Below are 21,572 nucleotides of genomic sequence, written 5' to 3' on the forward strand. Positions count from 1 at the left end.
ACTACTCTCCCGATGGATGTTCCTCATCCGTCGGTACTCTCTATACACACTGAAATTTTAACTATTGTTACTAGTGTAGATGAGTTAGTAGTTGTACAATCACTCTTAGGATTGAGGGAAGGGAGTGAAATGAGTGAGAGGGTGGGTTGCTCCCAGGCAAAAGGAGAGGAAAAGAGTGAACTCATGCAGGCTATTTCTTCCAGCATGGAAAAAGAGAATGAGAGGAGTCCCACCTTAGAAGGTGAAGGTGAGGGTGGGAAGCCAAGGGGAGCCATTGATGCAAAAACAGAGAGAAATTGAGAGAAAAGAAGGTACATCTGAATGGGAAGAGCCCATTCTAAGTGAGTTAATGGATGTCAATGAGGCTGACAAGAGTCAGCTAATTCAGCAAGAATATCAAGCTGTTTTAGACTCTGTCTCTTTTGAAGCTGAGGCATTTACTCACCCTGTGTCAGCATATCAAGTTCTAGCTGAACAAGATAATATGGCTGCATAAAAGATGCTCAACTTGGTATATACAATTGAATCCATGCAGAGAGCAAATGATGCTATCACCTTCATGCCTTCTACAGCTGGTGATGACATTGACTATGAGGCTGGCAGGTCTGAAGAGTTCTTTGGAGATGAAGATGATGATGAAGGAGAATCAATGGACATAGGGGGAGAACAAGGCCCTAACTCCAGATCTGGCATGCCATCCTGGGCATTTTCCAAGGAATGTGATGTTCAACACTTCAAGACCACTCTCATCCGTTAAATTCAACGGACACATAATGCTCTTCAATCCACTACCAATGCCAGCACCAAGAAGCTTCTACAGGCACATCTCAACTCTTTGCAACTACATCAAATCCAAGCTCTTTAACACAACTAAGATGTCACTTTAATCAAGATAGAGATTGACCAAGTCAAGAAGAGTGTCTCTGAAAGATTGGATGCTACATTTCCACACACAACAATGCTTGACATCAACAGACAGTTGAGGAGAAATACTAATCTTGCAACCAAAGTGGACTCTTTGGCCACTAGACTGACAGCTGTAGAAGCCTCTCTAACAGCCATTCATCTTCATCAAGCACAGCAAATTCAGTTGCTACAAAAACTGGTGGTTGCACAAACTTCTACCTCCACTCTACTTGATGATTAATAAAAAGGGGGAGAAAGAATCAACAATTCAAGCCAGTCAAGCAGAGCCAACCAATGAGGGGGAACATGTGATAAATGTACAAATCAGTCAAGTAATTGTTCCAAAAATTACTCTGCCAAAGCCACCAGTCTTGGACAACATTGATCTGATCCAAATAGTAGCTGCTAAACTTGATTCAAAGACAAATCCAAAGATGCTTGATGTTGCAGCTGTTGAGAAGGAACTAGATGAAAAATGGAAGAAGATTGATGCAGATATTCAGAAGAAATTGGCCAGCTATAGAAACCAGACAAGAATTTTCATCACCACTCACAAATCAAACAAATCTCTGTGAATGAAATGAGTCTAGGTAGCCTGGAAAAGGGACATACTTCATGCATAAAGTCTCATAAGGCCAAAATGATTTTGAAACCAAAAAGGAACTATCCAAAGACATCAGACAAGAATCCTTTGGATCTCATGTTTGAGACTCCAAAACCAGATGAAAAGAAGCTGTTGGCAAGGTCAATTGAATTTTTCAAGGATCCAGCTGATTCAGTACTAAAAGGAGAATTGCCCAAATCTACAGAAATGGTAAAGAGATATGTGTGGTGGTTGGACACCCTCAATTTGCACAAGCTAAGAAAGAAGAAAAAGAAAGAATCAAGCAAGAAAAGAAGCAGGCTGCTTTAGATGCTAAAAAGCTCAAACAGAAAAAGAAGCATGAGGTTATCTTGGCTAAACTTCAAGCTGTCAAAACTACAACTGAGATCATTGAGAAACCACATAAGATTATTGAAGCTCAAGATCAGAAAATGCATCAGGAACCACAACAGAAAAGAAGATTAAGATAAAAGCTCCATTAAAAAAGAAAATTAGACTTCAGTGATGAGGAAATGTAAGACTACATTCCCAAACAGTCTACAGCTTCAACTCAGACATCCAAGCGCTCTGTGGTACATGAGAAATTCAAGGTGGATCCAACTAAGAATTTTCATGGTGAGCCTATAATTCCAAAGGATAAGCCAATAGACTGGGATAGTTTTCCAATTCCTGAACTAAATTTATCTATATTCAACAAGCCAAAGAAAACAAATATAAGAGCAACCAAGAAAAGCAAGCCTGTAACACTCAGAACCAAGACTTTAGCCAAATCTAAACCTACAGTCAACAAGGGAGATCTTTTGTATATCTGTGATATCAAGGAGTTTTCATATTTAAACCTCTACTTGGATGAACTGGAAGAATTAAGAGGAATTGATGCTCACAGACATCTTCCTGGAAGATTGGTGTTTAAGTACAAGGCAGGGAGAGATATCACATGGCCTCTTCACAGGATTCTTGAAGAAAGCTGTTCTGTACTAATAAGGATCTACTCATCCTTCAAGAAGAACTTTGGATTTAATATGACTGCAAGGAGATTATTTCTAAAGAAGATTGGAGAGCTAAGGAGTAATAAAGCCAAAGATGCACTACCAAAAACTCTATCATTTCCCTTCACTGGAAATAGAGTGCATTTGAGGCCTTATTGGCTGATGAAATTCATGGATGACAAGGGAGTTAGAAGATTCTTCAGACTGGATGACCAATTGAGTATCTCTAGCAATGAGACTCTATTGGAAATGTAAGAAAAGTTGGATCTATCTGAAGCTGGTGAACTTGAGTTCCAGAGGTAACTCCAGAATCAAATAGAAGAAAATGACCGAAAACTTGAAAAGAAATCCATAAAATTAAGGAAATAGAAATCATCTGCTCAGACTAGAGGAACACCTTGGCAATGATTGTGAGAACTCTTTGTACACTCTACTTTGTTCAATTTTCAAATAAATATTGTAGCACTTGTTAGTTTTATCTACTATATCTCATCCTGTACATTTAGGGTGTTTTGTTATCATCAAGTTTCTCTTAATTTATGGCTACAATTCTAGTAGACATAAATTGGGGGAGATTGTTAGGATTATGTTGTGTACTTGATGATAAGATTAACAAAACACCTTAGTAGAATTAACTTAATGAAATTGTAGCTCTCGACGAATGTTTAATTACTGTCCCGACGGATGTTCTTCATAGTCCTGACTGATGATAACTGAACATCCATCGAGAGTGTAGCTAATGTAACAATAAGTTTGTAGCATATTTCTGCAAGCAACAATGTGTAGATTCTGTAGGAGTATTTAAGTCATGATGACTACTAGTTGATATACAGAATAGGGTGACTAATTGTAAATATAAGTTGTCTTATAATTCTGTATTAATAAAATGGAGTCAAATGACCGAAAAGGCTCCCGACGGATGGTTCAAAAATTATCCCTCCGGATGATCAACAAATGCTCCTGATGGATGATCTAATTCAAATAGCCGTTGACAGTGAAAACACAGTCACATGCGTCGAGTGTTTACAAAATAGAATGTGGAAGCCTAATTGTAGGTGTTAAAGAATAAAGAAACATTACCATTTCCATGTAATTGTGAAGACATTCAAAGATACTGGAAAGAGTAATGAAGGAACATGATTTTAGACTAGATACATTTTGTTCTATTGTCTTGTCTCATTGTCATGTAACTTGGTGATATATAAACCAAGAGTAGCAAGTAGAACAAATTAACAAAGCAAGCTTATTTTTCAGAGAAACATATCAAGTTGTATTCAGTAAGCATTTCTCTGTAGTTTTGTTTGTTCAACTTGTAAAGTAGCTGTGAGCTATTCAAAGCTTCATAGAGTTCTCAATTGATATATATATATATATATATCTGGTGGATACTTTCAAATCCACCAGAAAGTTTTAAAAGCTTGTGTTTTAATTACTTAGTGTTTTTATTACTTAGTGTTTTGATTCCTACTACTCTTTTATTCCGCACCATTGCAAATCAAACACTGTTATATTTATCAAGTTAGAACATTCTTAAATTCGAAAAAGTACCCAAAATTATATTCAACCCCCTTCTGTAATTCTTGTTATCTTGTTAGGGAATAACAGTTTTTATTCAATATAAAGCTACTGGACTCATGTATATACCAATTCCTAACTCTACTGAGATCGAGCCTATGAAGGCCTCACTAATGCACACATAAAACATCATAAACTTATGGTGCAAAATCTGCCACTAAGTGTTTAATGCATCTCCTTCCACCTTAACTCCCTTCTTATCAACCAAAACCAAACAACAATTCAACAACCAAGTCCTATAATATACTAATACCTACTGACTTCTACTATGCAAGGTCCAATCACATTTTATCTAACACAAAATTGATTATTAAGAGGCTAAGAGAAGCAACTACAATGGCAATTTCATATCTTTGATATTTTTATCAAAATTCGAACTATATATTCAAAATAATCACTTGATATCTACTGAATATAATCACTTATCATCATGGCATACTCCAACTAGCATGTAATAACCCCAATTTTTGGAATTTTTGAAACCCTTATGAATAGTGTTTTGCTGAATAAGAAAACTTTTCATGCCACACTATGTAGGGGTTCTTTTATTGATCTTCTGGGATATTATTAGTACTCTATGTGGTATATAAGTGTATGTAAAGATCATCAGAATCCAAATCCGAACACTTTGATTTTTCCCAGAAATCTACTAGATATAGAAAGAATTGAGTATAAGGTAACAGAATAAAAAGGATTTAAATTCAAGGATTATAAGAGAGGATCATAAAAAGGAAAATAATGTATTGAGAAAGGTTAAGGAAACCTAAGTAATAAGATCCCGGGTATGATCCCTCAAACGATAAACGAAAACGAAAGTTAAGCGAACCGTATAACAGATCAGCGGTCATTAGCCAAATAATTAAAAGCTAATCAAAGAGATTAGAGGGGATGATGTCATCAAACCAATGAGATGAGGGCAAGTAAGGGATGATGACATAACAAGGTGACATAAGCATGACATAAGGGGGAAGGAGGTGTGGTTGATTTAAAACCACACAAAGTTCATGGTTAAAAAGGTAATTAACCAAAATCAAGCTAAAAACAACCAACCAACAATCATTTCACCCAAAACACAAAATCATTTCTTTTCTTCAACCAAGGAGCTCTCGGCTTTTTCTTCTTTTCAAAGAAAGAAAAAATCAAAAACCTAGTTCCAAGCTTTGTTAAATTGCAAGGTAATTATCCAAGACTCCTTATGCATAGTTATGGATATCCTATAAGTTTGATGTAATAACCCCCAAAATTTTCAACTTTTTATAACCCTTGTGAATAGTGTTTTTGCTGAATGAGAAAACTTTTCATGCCACACTATGTAGGGGTTCTATTATGGATATTCTGAGATTTTATTAGTACTCTATATGGTATATGAGTGTATGTAAAGATCGCCAGAATCCAATTCCGAACACTTTGGTTTTTCCCGGAAATCCACTAGATACGGAAAGAATTGAGTATAAGGTAGCAGGATAAAAAGGATTTAAATTAAAGGATTATAATAGAGGATCATAAAAAGGAATATAATGTATTGAGAAAGGTTAAGGGAACCTAAGTAATAAGATCCCGGGTATGATCCTTCAAACGATAAACGAAAATGAAAGTTAAGCGAACCGTATAGCAGATCAGCGGTCATTAGGCAAACAATTAGGAAGTTAAGCAAAGGGATTAGAGAGAGTGATGTCACCCAACCAATGAGAAGAGGACAAAAAGGGAAGGATGACATCACAGCATGACATAGGCATGACATGGGAAGGAAGGAGATGTGGTGGCTTTTTAACCACACAAAATCAAGGGCAACTAGGTAATTTACTAAAACAAAAACAAAATCAAACCAACCAAGCCAAGCAAATCATTTTCATCAAAACATAAAAATCAATTCCCTCATTCAAGCAAGTTAGCTCTCGGCTTTTTACTATTGCAAAGGGAGAGAAATTCAAAACTCAAGATCCAAGCTTCCTAAATTGGTGAGTTAATTCCCTAATCATCTTTATGCTTAGTTAGGGATATATCATGAGTTTAAGCCATCAATTCCTTCTCAATCTTCTTCATTTAATCAATGAAGAAAACAATGAATAGTGTTTTCAAGTTTTTAACTTGAATTTTTTCTTGATTTCCTTGAAGATCCAAGCATTCCTAAGACTTCTCAAAGCTTCTTAAGGCTTCCTAGCTCCTCCCACCACTTCAAGGAAGGTATATCATTTCCAAACCCTAGATTCCTATGTATTATAAGATGATTTTTATTAGTATGGTGATATTGTAGCTTAATGTTTGTGGTTTAGAGTTTGGGTTGAAATGGTATTGAAATGGAATGGTAAATCTTGTTGTTTTGGTTAAAAGAATGTAGTATAGTTAAATTCAAGATTAGGCATAAGTATGAATGTTAAAATTGAATTGGTTGGGGCTGATATGATGTGATAAGGATGGATGTTGGTTGTATGTTTGATTTGAGGTTGAATTGGGTTGGTTTTGAATGGTTTTAAATTGGGAAATCGCGTAAACATAGCCGTCGTAACGTCCGATTTTCTTTAGACTGTTTTGTGCATAACATTAGGACCCGAGAACCCCCTGCTAGATTATGACCATTGCCATGTTTAGATAGTTCGTGTTACGAGCTTCGTTTTGATATGTAGTTCGTTCGATTCCGATGCACGGTTTAGGAGAAACGACCGTTTCAAGTAACGGCGTTTCGTGAACGAAACTTTTCCCCTCGCCTTACTTGGAAACATAGGTTAAAGACCAAAAAGGGTTAATTAATGTATGAAACATTTATGGTAAGTGTGTTAGGCAGTTGGTAAGACACTCGCGAAGGAATCGCCTTAAAACTCGTAAAGGTTAAATTATTAAATATGGTGGAGCCGAGGGTACTCGAGTGACTTAAGAGAATCAATAAGCGCAAAACAAGCGTTAGAGTCTAAGTTAGTTAAAGTGTAGATTTACAAGTGACTTTGGTTTAATTCCAACTTACTTGTTGTTTATAGGTTACCAGACTCGTCCCGAGCCTTTTATCACCCCAAGTCGCTCAGGCAAGTTTTCTACCCGTTATAACTGTTGTTGTGATGTATTTGTGTATATGCTTGATCTTGCATTAAATGCATATTTGTTATAGCAAATTCTTGCGATATATTGTAGCATGTTATATGGTACATATGCATGCATGTTTCGTATTCTTGCCATATATATCTGATTGGTTCAGTTGATAATACCTATGCTAGAGGATAGCGGTAACTTGCATATACCCTTATTATAGGGACCCAAAAGGTGAAAACATTTTCTAAAATCGGGAGTCGAGGATCCCGAGTAGATTTTGGTATATATGTATATATATACATATATATTTATATATATATATGGTTATAGTTTTCAAAACCATTAATCGAATAAGGTTTATTCGATAACTTTATTTTATTTAATGAATATTATTATGAATATTCATTCGAGGGCTTATGACTTCTTTATTTTATTAAATGAATATTATTTGAATATTCATTCGAGGGCTTATGACTCTTTTATATTATTTATTGAATATTATTTGAATATTCATTCGAGGGCTTATGACTTAGTTTATATTAATTAATGAATATTATTTGAATATTCATTTGAGGATCTATGACTCCGATTATTTGCTGAGATATGTTCTTTATTTTATTAAAGAATAAGGTGTCGATAATCAAACTTATCTTTGATTATTCAAATAAAGATAGTACTTTCGTATAAGTATATCTTTGGTTATTTAATACTCGTTTCAAGTATAAGTTTTAATACTTCTACTTCAATTATTTTTATAAAGATTATTCTTTATGGGAATATTATTTAAATAATAATATTCAGATATTTTCTAAATATATTGGGACTGATTTACTTCATTAAATCAGCATTACTACAAACACTCTTTAAAGTATTTTCGAGTCTTCAAAATGATTTTTAAAAGTTAGAGCGGATCCCAAAACTCATTTTTATATTTGAGATCTTCCTTTTAAAGGGGATTTAAATACTCGCTCGAAACCTGAGGGATCCGGCTCTGTGGTGTATTTTACATTCACAACAAGGTTGCAGTTTTGGTAAATGACTTGATTACTTACCCAACGTTCGGGAAGTAAGTCCATCTATTGAGTCGGCATAAGCAACATGGGCTCAGTGGGCGTCCATAATAGTGTAAGTGGCTCAGTGGGAGTCCATCAAATGCATAAGTGGCTGAGTGGTAGTCCAGCATAAGGTCCTATTGCGACCAGGGTGATGACCAGTGGGGAATTCGTCCATCTACTAGTAGAAAAGGTTACTTATTGGTATCTTTGCCTGATCAGCGAGATATCTGGTTTATGCCAAAATTCTTTTCCTTTCCCAAAATTTATTGGATGTTTCAAACTCTGTTCATACTTTACATGACAGAGGTTTTCAGGAAATATATAAAGATGATGTATATGTGGATATATATATACATATCAGAACTTAATGAAGTATATCATAACTTCATTTCCTTTAATAATATTTCAAAGGTTTAATCTATTCAAATCTTGTCTGGTAGTCTCATCTATGTGATGAACTGTTGAAAGCTCATTATACTTTGAACAGTGGTAGTTCAAGTAGCTTTATAAATGATATAAGTGTAGTGAAGTATTTGGTAACTTCATCCCTTATTTCTACTTATATCTAGTAAGTAATTATCTTACACATGATAAAAGATTCTAGTAAGTATCCATTTAGATACTTATATTATTGTTATCACTATATATTATCTTGCGAGCTGTAAGGCTCACTCTTGCTTTATTTCTTCATCACACAACAACAGTTAGGAAAGATGGCCAGACTCCAGCAGACCCAGCGCAAGCGCGTGGGAAGCGTCCCGCGTCTTCCCGATGATGTTGTGGCTGCTATAGCTGCAGAGGTAGATCTATTGGTAGATCAGGCATTCTATTTTTGAGAATCAATTATGTATAATTATAACTTGTGGCAGATAATGGCAATTAACTGTAAATTTATCAAGTAATTATTTTGGGTTGTAATAACTTTTAAATTATGGATTCAAAGACTTGTACTTATTTCAATTTCATCTCTGAGACTATAACGGGTTGTGGTGTGTGTTAGTGTGGGGTCACAGCATAAGGTTATTTATTATTAATTAAGTGAAGTGATATTATGGAAAGAAAGACCGTGACGACCCGGATCCCCGACCACGGATCTGGGGGTGTTACAGAAATGGTATCAGAGCTAAGCGTTATAAACCTCAGAGATGATGCGATGATATAATAACGAACTCACAAAGATAATAAGAACTCTTGCCAAGTTCATGGTCGGACTACTTAAAGTAGTGCTGATAGTTAAAACCCTTACGGGAAGCCTTATAAGTACCATGATAGTAAGTTAGCTCGTTTAATGTGTAGGCGCCTGAGATAGAGGACCCTGAGATGTTCGAGCGTGAGCATGATGAGGCACTGCTAGATCAGGAGGAGCCTGAGATGGAGGAGGATGAGGGGGACCCCTCAGAGGAGTCAGAGACGGAGGTCATTGCTATTTCAGATGAGGAGGACCCCTCAGAGGAGTCAGAGACAGAGGTTATTGCTATTCCAGATGAGGAGGACCCGGATGAGGTCCTAGTAGCTGAGGAGCGTGTTGGACCTATGGTAGTGTATGCTGGTACCCCTTTACCCACACTTCCGGTGGTCAGAGCCCCTACCCCTCCACCACTATCTTGGATTCCCGATGATGACAGCTCAGAGACCCATACTTCCGAGCCTAGGCAGACAGAGGAGGCACCCTTAGCGGCTCCGGATTCACCACCTCTTGACCCTGCCCACAGGCAATCTTCGTTAGCTCATGGATATGTTCAGGATGTTCTGAGGACCCGAGTGGCTGTTGCTGAGGGCCGACTGGATGAGGCCAGGAGGGAGTTGGATGCAGAGAGGGCGGGTAGGCGTACCCGAGCTTATGAGACTAGGGCTTCTATACCCCGATCCTTGAGGAGGGAGCTTACGGGGATAGAGCTCACGTCCCGAGCGAGACTCAGATCTCTCCAGGGGGAGAGGCATGGTAGGATCTCCAGGCGGCAGGCCGACTATATCTTCCGTCGTGTGATGGAAAGGGTATGGGAGCTGACCCGCTCCGGTGTATGATTCAGGATTGACGATGGAATAGTCTAGTTGTCTAGTTAGCCGAGGCCTTAGTAAGAGCCAATTTTCCGGGATAGTTGACTTGTATATAACATCCCTTTTTCTGACTAGACAGATAGACTCTTGTGTATCACTTTTGGGACAGATGACTGTAGCGCTGTTATACTTTTGACCAGATCAAACTATGTAATTCTCGCATTATGTATATATTTGTTTCCTTCTGTTCAGTTCCTTAGTGACGAGATCACTGTTTTTATCATTATTATTACTGCACTTCGTATTAGAACTTTCTTAAAATAATAGAATTACGATATACGTTCTCCCCATTATGAAGCTGTGCAAGGCACAATGTTGTATATGATTGTGACCTAACGTTGAATTTCCCAATATTTTTTTTTATTATCAGAATCATGCTGCCAAGAAAGATTGGAACTAGGGCGAACCCTGGATCTGAGGACCAGGGAAGCCATAACCAGGATGATAGGAACCAGGAACATAGTGAAGAGGAAGATGAGGATTATGTGGAACATGATGACTCCCTATATGAAGAGGAAGAGGAAACATATGATGTTGAGGGATTTGAGATAGAGGCTGAAGAAGGAGAAACTGAGATTGAGCAACCGGTACCAAACCCGGGCATGGATCTTATGGGCCAGTTCATGCAACTCCTAAGGCAGAATTTAGAACGTTAACCCAACCCACCCCCTCAAGGAAATAACAATACTGTGGCAAACTCTTTCAGGGCTTTTAAGTCCCTTAAGCCCCCTGAGTTCCACGGATCAGCCGACCCAGTTGAGGCAAGGGCATGGTTAAAGGAAATGGAGAAATCCTTTGAGATTTTGAGTACCGATGAGGCACAGAAGACTGTATTCGCTACCTACCTTCTGAAAGGAGAAGCTAACTACTGGTGGGAGGCCAAGAAAAATATGGAGACAGATGCTATTATAACCTGGGAGAGATTTAGTCAGTTGTTTCTGGGAAAGTATTTCCCGAGGTTTATGGAAAACCAGATGGAGCTCAAGTTCTTGGAGCTAAAGCAGAATAACTTGTCTGTAGCAGAGTACGAAGCAAAATTTACTGAGTTATCAAGGTTTGTGCTGGAGTTTGTGAGCACCGAGGAAAAGAAAGCTAGGAGGTTTCAGCAGGGACTGAAACCGTGGATTCAGAATAGGGTGGCAATCCTTGAGCTTACGGACTATGCCACTCTGGTGCAAAAGGCAACGATTGTAGAAGTCGGAAGTGAACAGATGCAGAAGGAAAGAGAGAAGAAAGGAATAAAGAGGAAAAGTATGAGCATGGGTGGAGGTTCCGCTGGAAGGAGCTTCCCAACTAGATTTAATCGAGGAGCAGTGTCCCTACCAGGAAGGAACACTGGGTTTAAGCGGCCAATGAGTGTGAGTGTGAGCCAGGGCAGCCAGAAATCAAGAATGTCCTATTCCAACCAGTCTCGACCCCCATTGCCAGCCTGTAACATATGTGGAAGGAATCACACTGGGGAGTGTAAAGGAAAGCCAGTAACCTGCTTTAAGTGCGGTCGGGAAGGCCACTATTCAACTAAGTGTCCATCATCAACCCCTGCCATCATTCCAACCACCACTTGTCATCAGTGTGGACGCCCAGGTCATTAGAATAGGGAATGCCCAATGAATAAACCAGCAGCTTCGGGAGCAAATAGGGCTGCTTCTAATAAGCCACCTACTGCGAGGACTTTCAACATGACAGTCCAGGATGCTATGAAAGATTCAGATGTGATAGCAGGTACCCTTTCTCTAAATTTAGTCAGTGCAAACGTTTTATTTGATTCGGGAGCAACTAAATCTTTTATATCAAAGGACTTTGCGCGTAAGTTAAGACTTAAGGCTGAACCCTTGATAGAACCCTTGCAAGTAGAAATAGCCAATCATGAAATTATTCCTGTTAACCAGATTCACCCCGCCTGTGAGATAGGAATAGGGGAGCAATCCTTTAGTGTTGATATGATTCCTTTTAAATTAAGGGAGTTTGATGTAATATTGGGAATGGACTGGCTATCTAGCAATGATGCTCAGATAGACTGTAAAGGGAAGAAAGTTAAGCTAAATATCCGAGGGAAGAAAGAAGTTGTATTTAGAGGAAAGAGGCAGACGCAGAGATTTTTGACCATGGCCCAGGCCAGAAGGATGCTACGAAAAGGAAATGAGGCCTACCTAGCCTATGTGGTGGACACGCAGAAGGAGGTGCCCAACTTACAAGATATTCCAGTAGTCAACGAATTTGAAGATGTATTCCCACAAGACCTTCCGGGATTACCACCCGATAGAGTGATTGAATTTGCTATTGAGTTGGCCCCAGGGACGGCGCCAGTTTCAAAAGCACCTTACCGGTTAGCCCCGTTAGAAATGAAGGAATTAGCTATCCAATTGCAGGAACTCTTGGATAAGGGTATGATAAGACCCAGTGTGTCTCCATGGGGAGCACCAATTTTATTTGTTAAGAAGAAAGATGGGAGCATGAGGCTGTGCATAGACTATCGAGAGTTGAACAAGCTAACCATAAAGAACAGGTACCCATTACCTAGAATAGACGATCTATTCGACCAGCTAAAGGATTCTGTTTATTTTTCCAAGATTGACCTGAGAACTGGATATCACCAACTGAAGATTAAACCCGAAGATATTCCCAAGACAGCGTTCCGTACCAGGTATGGGCATTATGAGTTCTTGGTAATGTCCTTTGGATTAACCAACGCCCCAGCGGCTTTCATGGATTTAATGAATAGAGTATTTAAGACGTACTTGGACAAGTGTGTGATAGTTTTTATCGATGATATTTTGATCTACTCAAGAACTGAGGCAGAACATGCAGAGCATTTGAGGATAGCTCTAGGAATACTCAGAGAGGACAGTTATATGCCAAATTCTCGAAGTGTGAATTCTGGCGGAATAAAGTACAGTTTTTAGGACATGTGATCAATAAAGAAGGAGTATTGGTCGACCCCTCCAAGATAGAGGCGGTCTCAAATTGGGAAAGGCCAACCACACCCACAGAGGTAAGGAGTTTTATAGGATTGGCCGGCTACTATCGTAGATTTGTACAGGACTTTGCGAAGATCGCAGCCCCTTTGACACGACTTACTCGTAAGACAGAGAAGTTTGAACGGACGGAGAAATGCGAGAACAGTTTTCAGGAATTAAAGAAAAGGTTGATAACAGCTCCGGTATTGGCATTGCCGGACGGAAAAGGAGATTTTGTGATATATAGTGACGTGTCGCACAAAGGATTAGGATGTGTGCTTATGCAGCACGGTAAAGTGATTGCGTATGCGTCGAGACAATTGAAGGAATACGAGGTTAGATTACCTACTCATGACCTTGAGCTCGCGGCAATAGTATTTGCCTTAAAAATTTGGAGGCACTACTTGTATGGAGAGAAGTGCGAGATTTTCATAGACCATAAGAGCCTCAAGTACATATTTACGCAGAAAGAGCTCAACATGCGCCAGAGGAGATGGTTAGAACTAATCAAGGACTATGATTGTGAGATTCTCTATCATCCAGGGAAAGCCAATGTGGTGGCTGATGCCCTTAGTAGAAAGGAAAGACTCAGAATGATAACAACTTCAGAAGAATTGATAAGGGATTTTGAGAGAATGGAAATAGAAGTAAAGGTAACTGGAACCGGAACTGAAAAGCTTTTTGAGATCTCAATGCAGCCCGAGTTATTGGAAAAGATCAGATTGTGCCAGGAGAAAATAATGAATGAAGGCAGAGAGTCAATGACTGGAGAGGAGATCCATACCGAGAAAGATGATAAAGGGATAATGAGGTACTCCTACCAGATTTGGGTTCCGAATGTTCAAGAGCTTAAAGATGATATATTGGATGAAAGCCATAGTTCAAGGTATTCCATTCACCCGGGAAGTACCAAGATGTATAGGTATTTGAAGGAATATTACTGGTGGCCCAATATGAAGAGGGACGTAGCAGAATGGGTAAACAAATGTTTGACTTGCCAAAGGGTAAACGCAGAGCACTAGAGACCCAGTGGACTCTTACGACCCCTGGAGATTCCCGAATGGAAATGGGAACAGATAGCGATGGATTTTGTTGTAGGCTTGCCAAGGACGAAGGCCAATCATGACGCCATATGGGTAATTATAGACCGACTGACAAAGTCAGCTCATTTCATTCCTATTAATGAGAGAAACACAGTCGATAGACTGATGGACATTTACCTTAAGGAAATAGTGACGCGACATGGAGTCCCAGCGTCCATTGTCTCAGACCGAGACCCCAGGTTCAACTCCAGATTTTGGATGAGCTTTCAGGAATGTGCGGGGACCAAGTTAAATATGAGTATCGCATACCATCCCCAGACGGATGGGCAGAGTGAAAGGACTATCCAGACACTAGAGGATATGTTGAGAGTCTGTGCAATAGACTTTAAAGGGAGTTGGGATGATCACTTGCCGTTGATTGAGTTTTCTTATAACAATAGCTTTCATGCTAGCATCGGAATGCCGCCTTATGAGGCCCTGTACGGAAGAAGGTGTCGATCTCCCTTATACTGGGATGAAGTAGGAGAGCGGAAGATGCTCGGACCCGAAGTGGTCCAAAGGACCAAAGATATAGTGGATCTCATCAGAGGACGGCTTGTAGCAGCCCAAGACAGACAGAAGAAATATGCAGACCTAGCCCGAAAGGACAAGGAATATGAAGTCGGGGACTTAGTACTGCTAAAGGTATCCCCTTGGAAGGGATTAATGAGGTTCGGAAGGAAAGGAAAACTAAGCCCAAGATACATTGGACCTTTTGAGATATTAAGACGGATTGGAAAGTTAGCTTACGAGCTAGCCTTACCCCCTAACTTGCAACAAGTTCATAATGTGTTCCATGTGTCAATGTTAAGGAAGTATCATCGGGATGCCAGACACATAGTGGAGTACGAACAGGTGGATATGCAACCAGATCTGACTTACGTGGAGAAGCCAGTAAGGATTATAGATAAGAAGGAGCAGGTGCTTCGGAACAAAGTGATCAAGCTAGTCAGAGTACTGTGGCAGAATCATAATGTGGAAGAATCAACTTGGGAACTAGAGAGCGCAATGCTAGAAAAGTACCCCCATTTTTTTTCTGTTTGATTCCGGGGCAGAATCCTTTTAAGGAGGGGAGACTGTAATAACCCCCAAAATTTTCAACTTTTTGTAACCCTTGTGAATAGTGTTTTTACTGAATGAGAAAACTTTTCATGCCACACTATGTAGGGGTTCTATTATGGATATTCTGAGATTTTATTAGTACTCTATATGGTATATGAGTGTATGTAAAGATCGCCAGAATCCAATTCCGAACACTTTGGTTTTTCCCGGAAATCCACTAGATACGGAAAGAATTGAGTATAAGGTAGCAGGATAAAAAGGATTTAAATTAAAGGATTATAATAGAGGATCATAAAAATGAATATAATGTATTGAGAAAGGTTAAGGGAACCTAAGTAATAAGATCCCGGGTATGATCCTTCAAACGATAAACGAAAACGAAAGTTAAGCGAACCGTATAGCAGATCAGCGGTCATTACGCAAACAATTAGGAAGTTAAGCAAAGGGATTAGAGAGAGTGATGTCACCCAACCAATGAGAAGAGGACAAAGAGGGAAGGATGACATCACAGCATGACATAGGCATGACATGGGAAGGAAGGAGATGTGGTGGCTTTTTAACCACACAAAATCAAGGGCAACTAGGTAATTTACTAAAACAAAAACAAAATCAAACCAACCAAGCCAAGCAAATCATTTTCATCAAAACACAAAAATCAATTCCCTCATTCAAGCAAGTTAGCTCTCGGCTTTTTACTATTGCAAAGGGAGAGAAATTCAAAACTCAAGATCCAAGCTTCCTAAATTGGTGAGTTAATTCCCTAATCATCTTTATGCTTAGTTAGGGCTATATCATGAGTTTAAGCCATCAATTCCTTCTCAATCTTCTTCATTTAATCAATGAAGAAAACAATGAATAGTGTTTTCAAGTTTTTAACTTAAATTTTTCTTGATTTCCTTGAAGATCCAAGCATTCCTAAGACTTCTCAAAGCTTCTTAAGGCTTCCTAGCTCCTCCCACCACTTCAAGGAAGGTATATCATCTCCAAACCCTAGATTCCTATGTATTATAAGATGATTTTGATTAGTATGGTGATATTGTAGCTTAATGTTTGTGGTTTAGAGTTTGGGTTGAAATGGTATTGAAATGGAATGGTAAATCCTGTTGTTTTGGTTAAAAGAATGTAGTATAGTTAAATTCAAGCTTAGGCATAAGTATGAATGTTAAAATTGAATTGGTTGGGGCTAATATGATGTGATAAGGATGGATGTTGGTTGTATGTTTGATTTGAGGTTGAATTGGGTTGGTTTTGAATGGTTTTAAATTGGGAAATCGCGTAAACATAGCCGTCGTAACGTCCGATTTTCTTTAGACTGTTTTTGTGCATAACATTAGGACCCGAGAACCCCCTGCTATATTATGACCATTGCCATGTTTAGATAGTTCGTGTTACGATCTTCGTTTTGATATATAGTTCGTTCGATTCCGATGCACGGTTTAGGAGAAACGACCGTTTCAAGTAACGGCGTTTCGCGAACGAAACTTTCCCCTCGCCTTACTTGGAAACATAGGTTAAAGACCAAAAAGGGTTAATTAATGTATGAAACATTTATGGTAAGTGTGTTAGGCAGTTGGTAAGACACTCGCGAAGGAATCGCCTTAAAACTCGTAAATGTTAAATTATTAAAAATGGTGAAGCCGAGGGTACTCGAGTGACTTAAGAGAATCAATAAGCGCAAAACAAGCGTTAGAGTCTAAGTTAGTTAAAGTATAGATTTACAAGTGACTTTGGTTTAATTCCAACTTACTTGTTGTTTATAGGTTACCAGACTCGTCCCGAGCCTTTTATCACCCCAAGTCGCTCAGGCAAGTTTTCTACCCGTTATAACTGTTGTTATGATGTATTTGTGTATATGCATGATCTTGCATTAAATGCATATTTGTTATAGCAAATTCTTGCGATATATTGTAGCATGTTATATTGTACATATGCATGCATATTTCGTATTCTTGCCATATATATCTGATTGGTTCAGTTGATAATACCTATGCTAGAGGATAGCGGTAACTTGCATATACCCTTAGTATAGGGACCCAAAAGGTGAAAACATTTTCTAAAACCGGGAGTCGAGGATCCGGAGTAGATTTTGGTATATATGTATATATATACATATATATTTATATATATATATATGGTTATAGTTTTTAAAACCATTAATCGAATAAGGTTTATTCGATAACTTTATTTTATTTAATGAATATTATTATGAATATTCATTTGAGCGCTTATGACTTCTTTATTTTATTAAATGAATATTATTTGAATATTCATTCGAGGGCTTATGGCTCTTTTATATTATTTATTGAATATTATTTGAATATTCATTCGAGGGCTTATGACTCAGTTTATATTAATTAATGAATATTATTTGAATAATCATTTGAGGATCTATGACTCCGATTATTTGCTGAGATATGTTCTTTATTTTATTAAAGAATAAGGTGTCGATAATCAAACTTATCTTTGATTATTCAAATAAAGATAGTATTTTCGTATAAGTATATCTTTGGTTATTTAATACTCGTTTCAAGTATAAGTTTTAATACTTCTACTTCAATTATTTTTATAAAGATTATTCTTTATGGGAATATTATTTAAATAATAATATTCAGATATTTTCTAAATATATTGGGACTGATTTATTTCATTAAATCAGCATTACTCCAACACTCTTTAAAGTGTTTTCGAGTCTTCAAAATGATTTTTAAAAGTTAGTGCGGATCCCAAAACTCATTTTTATATTTAAGATCTTCCTTTTAAAGGGGATTTAAATACTCGCTCGAAACTTGAGGGATCCGGCTCTGTGGTGTATTTTATATTCACAGCAAGGTTGCAGTTTTGGTAAATGACTTGATTACTTACCCAACGTTCGGGAAGTAAGTCCATCTATTGAGTCGGCATAAGCAACATGGGCTCAGTGGGCGTCTATAATAGTGTAAGTGGCTCAGTGGGAGTCCATCAAATGCATAAGTGGCTGAGTGGCAGTCCAGCATAAGGTCCTATTGCGACCAGGGTGATGACCAGTGGGGAATTCGTCCATCTACTAGTAGAAAAGGTTACTTATTGGTATCTTTGCCTGATCAGCGAGATATCTGGTTTATGCCAAAATTCTTTTCCTTTCCCAAAATTTATTGGATGTTTCAAACTCTGTTCATACTTTACATGACAGAGGTTTTCAGGAAATGTATAAAGAAGATGTATATGTGGATATATATATATACATATCAGAACTTAATGAAGTATATCATAACTTCATTTCCTTTAATAATATTTCAAAGGTTTAATCTATTCAAATCTTGTCTGGTAGTCTCATCTATGTGATGAACTGTTGAAAGCTCATTATACTTTGAACAGTGGTGGTTCAAGTAGCTTTATAAATGATATAAGTGTAGTGAAGTATTCGGTAACTTCATCCCTTATTTCTACTTATATCTAGTAAGTAATTATCTTACACATGATAAAAGATTCTAGTAAGTATCCATTTAGATACTTATATTATTGTTATCACTATATATTATCTTGCGAGCTGTAAGGCTCACTCTTGCTTTATTTCTTCATCACACAACAACAGTTAGGAAAGATGGCCAGACTCCAGCAGACCCAGCGCAAGCGTGTGGGAAGCGTCCCGCGTCTTCCCGATGATGTTGTGGCTGTTATAGCTGCAGAGGTAGATCTATTGGTAGATCAGGCATTCTATTTTTGAGAATCAATTATGTATAATTATAACTTGTGGCAGATAATGGCAATTAACTGTAAATTTATCAAGTAATTATTTTGGGTTGTAATAACTTTTAAATTGTGGATTCAAAGACTTGTACTTATTTCAATTTCATCTCTGAGACTATAACGGGTTGTGGTGTGTGTTAGTCTGGGGTCACAGCATAAGGTTATTTATTATTAATTAAGTGAAGTGATATTATGGAAAGAAAGACCGTGACGACCCGGATCCCCGACCCCGGATCTGGGGGTGTTACATTTGAGCTCCTAAATCATTCACAATCTCTTCCTAAAAATCATGGAAGAAGATGGTGAATAGTGTTTTTCAAGAACTAAATTTTTTTGTTCTTGAAGTTTTGTTTAGATTAAGCTTGGATAAGGACTTTAAGGGTGATTCCAAGCCATTCTCTTGATTCTCCACTCTCCAAGGAAGGTATAACCCTTCCAAACCTTAACTTTATTTGAGTAATTAGGTTTAGTTTTGTTGTTATAATTCATGAGAGGTTTTCTAGTTGTAAATGTAGAGATTAGTTGATTTTGTGAAGTTTTTGGAGTGGTAGTTCTTGGATTGTTGATTAATGAACTTAAGTGTAGTTAAATTCAAGTTTAAGAATAAGTATAAATTGTTGATGTTGAATTGTTGGGGCTGTTATGATGTAGTATGGATGGATTTTTGATTGGGTTGTGATTGTGGATTGATTGTGGGTTGTATTGGAGTGTTTTAAATTTGGGAAATCGCGTAAACATAGCCGTCGTAATGTCCGATTTACTTTATGCTGTTTTGTTCTTAACATTAAGACCCGAGAACTCCCTGCTAGGTTTTGACCATTGGCATGATTAGACAGTTCATGTTACGAGCTTCATTTTGATATGTGGTTCGTTTGATTCTGATGTACGGTTTAGGAGAAACGGCCGTTTTAAGTAACGACGTTTCGCGAACGAACCATTACCCCTCGCCTTACTTTGAAACATAGGTTAAAGACCTTAAAGACCTTAAATTCTTGTGATATATTGTAGCATGTGATATGGTATATATGCATGCCTGTTTCGTATTCTTGATTTATATATCTGTTGGTTCAAATACTTATGAGTTGCATAATACCTATGCTAGAGATAAGCAGTAGTTGCGTATACCCTGAGTATAGGGGACCCAAAGGTGAACCCTTTTCTAAAACCGGGAGTAGATGTTCCCGAGTATATGATATATATATATATATATATATATATATTGATATAGTTTTCAAAACTATTAATCGAATAAGGTTTATTCGATAACTTTATATTATTTAATGAATATTACTTGAATATTCATTCGAGGACTTATGACTCACTTTATATTATTTAATGAATATTACTTGAATATTCATTCGAGGGCTTATGACTCAATTTATATTATTTAATGAATATTATTTGAATATTCATATGAGGACCTATGACTCCGATTATTTTCTGAGATATATTCTTTATTTTATTAAAGAATAAGGTGTCGATAATCAAACTTATTTTTTTGATTATTCAAATAAAGATAGTACTTTCGTATAAGTATATCTTTGGTTATTTAATACCCATTTCAAGTATGAGTTTAACACTTCTACTTCGATTATTTTAATAGAGATTATCCTTTTTGGGAATATTATTTAAATAATAATCTTCAGATATTTTCTAATATATTGGGACTGATTTATTTTAATAAATCAGCAGTACCCCAAATATTCTTAAAAATGTTTTCGAGTCTTCAAAATGACTTTTAAAGTTTAGAGCGGATCGCAAAACTCGTTTTAAAATTTAAGATCTCCCTTTTTGAAGGGGACTTGAATACTCGTTCAAAAATCTAAAGGATCCGGCTCTGGGGTATATTTTATATTCGCAACGAGCTTGTTGTTTTGATAAATGAATTGATTACTTACCCAACGTTCGGGAAGTAAGTCCATCTATTGAGTCGGCATAAGCAACATGGGCTCAGTGGGCGTCCATGAAAGTGTAAGTGGCTCAGTGGGAGTCCATCAAATGCGTAAGTGGCTGAGTGGCAGTCCAGCATAAGGTCCTATTACGACCAGGGTGATGACCAGTGGGGAATTCGTCCATCTACTAGTAGAAAAGGTTACTTATTGGTATCTTTGTCTGATCAGCAAGATATCAGGTTTATGCCAAGGTTTTCTCCTTTCCAAAATTCATTGGATATTGCAACTCTGTTTATAATTTTCATAACAGAGGTTTTCAAGGAGTGTATGAAATGTATATATGTATATAGGTGTATATATATATCGAGACCTAATGAAGTATCTCGTAACTTCATTATTTATAATGATATTTCAAGGATTGAATCTATTCAAGTCTTATCTTGTAGTCTCATCTGGTGATGAACTTTTGAAACTGATTATAACTTGAACGGTGGTAGTTCAAGTAGTATTCGGATATAAGTATATTGGAGTATCTTGTAACTTCATCTTTTAAACTTATATCTAGTAAATGATTATCTTGTGCATGTCAAAGATTTTCGGAAAAACGTTGAGACAAGGTTAGATATATGAGATCACCTTGTAACG

This window comes from Apium graveolens, chromosome 8, assembly GCF_009905375.1.
Source record: "Apium graveolens cultivar Ventura chromosome 8, ASM990537v1, whole genome shotgun sequence".
NCBI lineage: Eukaryota > Viridiplantae > Streptophyta > Magnoliopsida > Apiales > Apiaceae > Apium > Apium graveolens.